Here is a 6,388-nt window from a genome sequence, read left to right on the forward strand (position 1 = left end):
CTTGGGAAGGCTTACGTCTTGACGCAGGGAAGGGTTTAAATCTCCTGGGTTAGGAGGAAGTGGTCTCTTTTGCCAGTAGGCTCGCTCTTTGGCGAGTAGGCGCTTGGCTAGGAGGCAGTAATGGAGGCGGCAGTTTTGAATGCTTACAAGCGCGTGGTCTGATAACTTTATCTATCAACATGGCTTTAATTAAAATACTAATTTATATTATTATCACAGCCTTTATCATTTTTCATATTTACGCCTTCTGGGTGATGACTGGCCTAACCAGTGAGCTTAAGAGGATCAATAAACTTATATCATTAAACAAAATTCAGTCTCTCCCAGTAATTTTAGCAGAAACAGAGAATGGGGGCAGCAGACTGCCCAGGGAACCCTGGCTAGAGCCTGGCTTGGTCATGGACACACGGTGTCTGCCTGCCTGGTGGCAGCCGGGGTGTGAGGGGACCCTAACTCTGGGCCCCCCATAAGGAAAGAGAACAACTGCAAACTGGCAAGGGCTGAGGAGCATCCTGGAGCCTCAGGCTGGTGCTCGAGAGAGAGGGCCTTGCTGTGGTCCCCAGCCCTCTCCAGGTGACCAGCAGCCTCACTCAAGGCCTGTGGAAGGGCAAAAGGCCTTGTAGCTTCTGCTGAGGGCTGTGCTGCCTTGTCTCTGGGCCATATCGAACCTAAGCCATTATTTCAGCTAAACCCCAATACAGTGGGCAGAGGGACGTTTGGCTCCTCTGCCTGGGGCCTGCCAGGCTGGTCTGGGTGGGGAGTGAGGACAAGAAGCAGCCCCATGTGGCTGGGGGCTCTTTAGGACCTGTTATAATTATTGGGAGTCTCTTAATATGTTTGAGATTGTAAATTGATGTACAGAGAGAATAAGATGACCCTTCTCCCTTATAGCAGTTGCCCAGGCAGGATCCTTCAGGTCTAAGAGGTTTATCCCTTCAGGACCCACCTGGGGTTAATTGATATATTGATTTGAGCTCTTTAGCTAGGATAATGCCTTGTATTCTGACTGCGATTTCTCCCTTCCCAAAACAAGTTTGACACTGCTTTAGGAAAGTACTTTAAACTTTATATTAACAAGAAGGATGGGGGTAAAGGACTGTGGTATAGGAGACCCTATTCTACTGGTTGCTAATGAAATCTCAACTGCTGGCAGATGAAGAATCAATGTAGCTTCCTCTGGTTCAGCCTGGCCAGGACTTAAACCAGAGTAGGTAAACTGTTGGGATATTTTGACTTCTTCAATAGATCTTCAGCCTTACAGTTGAGTTATTTCCACCCTTTTCCACCCTCTTCTTCGTCTCCTGCCCACTTCCCGGATCCCTCCGGGGCCCTGGGAAACCTAGATATCTAGACGATGTAATTCCTAATATCTAGGGGCAGGAGACACCAAGGTGGTGGTCAGATACAGGTTGGCACGGTATCCCAAGTACAGGAAGAGTTTGCAGAGAGATGTTTGCACCTCTCACTCTAAGACCAGGATTCACCGATCTCCAGCCTCAGCACAGGTCAAAAGACCCAGAACTTCTGCAGGATTCTCAACTGCCCCTCCTCCTGCCTCTCGCATGACTCCCTGGGAACATTCCATCCAACTGACTTATTTGTCAATCAAAGGTGATATTCAAGCTCCCAGAGGTTCAATACAACACTGGTTGATGCCCAAAGAGCCTGTGGAGGGCTTGATGAGTGTTGGAGACCCTGAGAGGGGGCCCCTGGATGTGGCTCTTGTGCCCAGGGTCAGGGCTGGCAGCTGGGCCCTGGGGAGGCCTCTCCAAACCACTGTCACTGCCTCAGGAAGGCAGGTGCTCTGGGTGTGGTGGCAGCTTGGAAAGGGGCTAATTANTCACAGAGCAGAGCACAGGCCAGGAGAGTATTAAACACACTTCTCCTTATATCATACTATCTTGAAACAATTGGGAACTTAAAGATCCTCAGAACTAGCTAGCTCTGAAGTCAGCATAAAGAGCTTGAAGTTTAGAACAGTGTTCCCTTCACCAAAGTACAATACCCAATATTAACATTTTTTAATTAAAAAAAGAGAAAAAGGATGGAAAAATGAGCAAACAACCAAAAAAGGAGACACAACATAGGAAATTATTTTGGTGACAGGAAAGACCAAAACACAAATTCAGAAGAAGACAACAAAGGCAATACTGCATTATCCAAAGTCGCCAAGAAAAATATGAATTGCTCTCTAGCTAAAAAATAATTAGAGGAGGAGCTCAAAAAGCACCTTAAAAAACAAAACAAACAAGAGTGGTAGAAGGTCAATTGAGAAAGGAAATAAGAGAGAAAGATGAAAATCATGAAAAAAGTCAACATCTTTGTAAAGGAAGCATGAAAAATATTGAAGAAATTAATATCTCAAAAAAGAGAATAGGACAATTGGTGAAAAGAGGCACAAAAATCCAATGGAGAGAACTATTTAAAAAGCAGAATTGGTCAAATAGAAAAAAGATTTAGAAAAATGCACTAAAGAGAGGACATTCTTACCAGATAGAATTGGCTATATGGAAAAAGGTGTACAAAAATTCACTAAGGAAAGAACTCTTTTCAAAGAATTGGCCAAATGGAGAAGGAAGTAGAAAAACTTACTCAAGAAAATGGTCCTTTAAAAATTAGAATTGGGCCAGTGGAAGACAATGTGAAACATCAAGGAACAAAGTAAAAAGGAAGAAAAATATTTTTTAAAGTAAAATATTTATTTGGAAAAACAACTGACTGGGAAAATAAATCCAGTAGAGTCCTTCTTAGAATTACTAGGATCCATTATCAAAAAGGAGAACTTAGACATCATCTTTTAAAAATTTTTTCAGTGTAAACTCCCCTGATATTCTTGAAGGTAATTTAGAAATTAAAAGAATCCACCAATCATCTCCTGTAAGAGATCCCAAAAGGATAATGCCCACAAATATCATAGCCAGATTCCAGATTTCCCAGGTCAAGGAGAAAATATTGCAAGGAGCCAAAATGAAACAATTTGATTTTGTTTAGTCATTATCAGGATAACACAATATGTATCTGTTTCTATACTAAAGGAGAGCCTAGAATATGATATTCCAGAAGGCAAAGAAACTAAGACTTCTAAGACTCACTTATGGAGCAAAACTGAGCATAATCCTTCAGAGGAAAAAATGAGTATTCAATGAAATAGAAGACTTTCAAACATTCCACATGAAAAGACAAGAGCTGAATGGAAAATTTGGTGCTCAAATACAGGACTCAAGGGAAGTATAAAAAGGTAAAGGGGAAAGAGAAATAAAAAGACATTCAATAAGTTTAAACTTTTTATATACCTATACGGGAAGATGATCTTGTAACACCTAAAAACTTTGTCATTATTAGGGCAGCTAGAAGGAGTATAATACATATACAGAGAGCAAGGGCATGAGTTGAATATGATAGGATTCATACAAAAAAAAAATTAAGGCAGGAGAAAGAGAAATGCATTTTGAGAAGAGAGAAGAGAGAAATAGAATGGGGTAAATTATCTCTTGTAAAAGCAGCATGAAAGAGCTTTTATAATGAAGGGGAATATGGGGGAGTTAAAGAGGGGATCATGTGAACCTTACTCTCATCAGAATTGGCTCAATGAGGGAAGAATATAGAAATCTGTCTGAACCAACAGGAAAGTAGGAAGGGAAAGAAATAAGAGAAATGGGGTAGAGATGATAGAAAGAGAGGAAATTGGGAAAGTGGTGATAAGGAACTAAAGGGGGAACCTAGGATAAAGTGTAGTATAGAGTAATAATAATAGTTCAAAGATTTTTAACCAGTCTCTGATAAAAGGCCTCATTTCCTAAATATATACTCTAATGAGTTCTTCAACTGATAAATGATCAAAGGATAGGAACAGGCATTTCTCAGAAATAAATAATTAAAGCTCTCTATAATCATCCAAAAATGCTCTACATCACTATTAATTTGAGAAAAATAACTTAGAACCAATCCAAACCTATTAGATTAGCTAATATGACAGAAAAGGAAAATGTCAAAACTTGGAGGGGATGTGGGAAAATCAAGACACTAAATCACTGTTGGGGGAACTGTGAAATTATTCAATTATTCTGAAGAGCTATTTGGATCTTTGTCCAAAGGGCTAGTAAATAGTCCACCTCTTTGACCCAGAAATACCATTACTAAGTTTATATCCCAAAGAGACTACAAAATAAAAAGGGGAAGGACCCATATCTACAAAAATATTTCAAGGAACTCTCTTTGTAGGAGCAAAGAACTGGAAAGTATGGGAATGTCTGTGAACTAGAGAAATACCAACTAAGATATACTATAGGATTGTAATGAAATGCTGTTGTGATTTAAGAAAAGATGAGCACGAGAAGCTCAGAAAAACCTGGAAAGATTAAGATGAACTGAAGCAAAGTGAAATGAGCAGAACCAGGAGAATGTTGTACACAGTGACAGGAATACTGTACAATGAACAACTGTGAATTAGCTATTCTTAGTAATACATTGACCCTAAACAATTCCTAAGGACTCATGATATAAAATGCCATCTCCTTCCTGAGAAGGAACTGATAGAATCTGAACTCAGGCCAAAGTATCTCTTTTTTTTGTTCAAGTTTCCTTCCACAAAATTATTAATATGGAAACATGTTTTACATTGTTTTACATGTAAAATCTCTATGAGGTTGCTTACCATTAGAAAGGTGGACAGAGTTAGAGAATTTGAGACAAAATTCTTTTGAAAATGTTGAGAATTGCTTTTATATGTAACTGGGGTGGATATAAAATAAGCATTTAAAAATAAATTAAAAATAAATACTCATATTTCTATAAAAATATACATTAAAAAAAAGGAAGAAAAAGGGAACCATATGCAGGTAACTTTGAGGCTCACTCAAGTCCTGTGGAAAGGCAAAAGGGTTGTAGCTTCTCCTGAGGGCAAACTGTCATGATCCAGGGCTAGATTGAACCTGAAAATCCAAAGGATTGTTTCAGTTAGACCTGAAGGCCAGTGGGTTGGGGTTTAGGTCTTGTCTGCCTGGGGACCTGTCAGGCCTCTCTGGGTGAGGAGAGAGGACACATTGCAGCTCTATGTTGGTAGGGCCTCTGTTGGAATATTGGGACCCAAAAGACCTATGGAGCATTTGGTGAGTGTTAGGGATCCTCAGAGAGGGCCCCTGGACGTGGCTCTTGTGCCCGGGGTTGGGGCTGGCAGCTCTGGGGAGGCCTCTCCAAACCACTGGCAATGGCTCTGGAAGGCAGGTGCTCTGGGTGTGGTGGCAGCCTGGAAAGGTGCTCATGGAGGGTGTCCCTGAGGGCCAGGGGGTATAGCTCAGGGGTAGAGCATTTGACTGCAGATCAAGAGGTCCCTGGTTCAAATCCAGGTGCCCCCTACCAGCTGCCTCACCTTTTGGGCCTTCCTCTTTGCCTCCCAGTGTCTATAACAACCCAGCCTCTGTCAGCTTCAAGCTCTTTCCCATCTGTGACTGGCAAACTTCAAGCATGCTGGGCCCAGGCTAAGGCACCTCTGACCTCAGTCTGGCCCCACATTCCTGGAGGGTCCCCCAGCTTGCCTCTATGATGTTGATGACACAGACTTCTCCTTGATCTTTGAGGATGCCAGGGCCTCAGGGCAAACAGAGTCTGGCCAGGTCCAGTAGCTTCCCATTTGCTACCATTTTCCTGCTTTTCCAATTCTCTTCTGGGGCCCGCAGAAGCCTCAAGAGGAGGCCCCCAGCTTGTCAGAGTCAGCTGCTGGCCATGCACACACTTCAGCAATCAACCTCCTATAAGCTCAGGGCTATTGGATCATCCCAGGGACATAGAAAACCAAAATTGTCCAGGATTCTGGTCCAGGGCCTGATCAGGGCCTCCTCTTTGCTCCCTCATCTCCTTTGACCCTGCATTTGACACCAGGCATCTTCCTGTGCCTGCAAGTGTGTCTTCTGCTCATTGTCCTCGGGCTTCTCACGTGCCTCCAATCTCAACCTGCTGCCATGTCTCTGGGGCCTGCCCCTACTCCTTCTTCTGACACTTCCTTCCAGGGTATGGGCAAAAGCCCTGATCTTCCTAGTCTAGTGTCCCAGGCATCCCAGCTAGCTGAGGTGCTACAGGCGAAATTGGGTTGATGTCTTTTGCATCAGGGTTAGGATTAGCTGCAGAAATGGTCAAAAAGCAGGAGATGGGGTGGGGGGAGGCAGGAGAGAGAGAGAAGCAGCAGAAGGAAAAGGAGAAGAAGAAGGAGGAGGAGGAGGAGAAGGAGAAGGAGAAGGAGGAGGAGAAGGAGAAGGAGGAGGAGAAGGAGAAGGAGAAGGAGGAGGAGAAGGAGAAGGAGAAGGAGGAGGAGAAGGAGAAGGAGAAGGAGAAGGAGAAGGAGGAGGAGAAGGAGAAGGAGAAGGAGAAGGAGAAGGAGAAGGAGGAGGAGAAG

At 43.1% G+C, this 6,388-nt stretch overlaps 1 non-coding gene across 1 annotated transcript; it reads left to right on the plus strand.

Annotated features, from left to right (window-relative positions):
• The first annotated feature begins 5,282 nt into the window (after window positions 1-5,282).
• Window positions 5,283-5,354, plus strand: TRNAC-GCA. The gene has a single exon. It is a non-coding gene; the product is annotated as a tRNA-Cys (tRNA).
• Window positions 5,355-6,388: the final 1,034 nt, after the last annotated feature.

The sequence above is a fragment of the Gracilinanus agilis genome, chromosome 5 (assembly GCF_016433145.1).
Source record: "Gracilinanus agilis isolate LMUSP501 chromosome 5, AgileGrace, whole genome shotgun sequence".
Lineage (NCBI taxonomy): Eukaryota > Metazoa > Chordata > Mammalia > Didelphimorphia > Didelphidae > Gracilinanus > Gracilinanus agilis.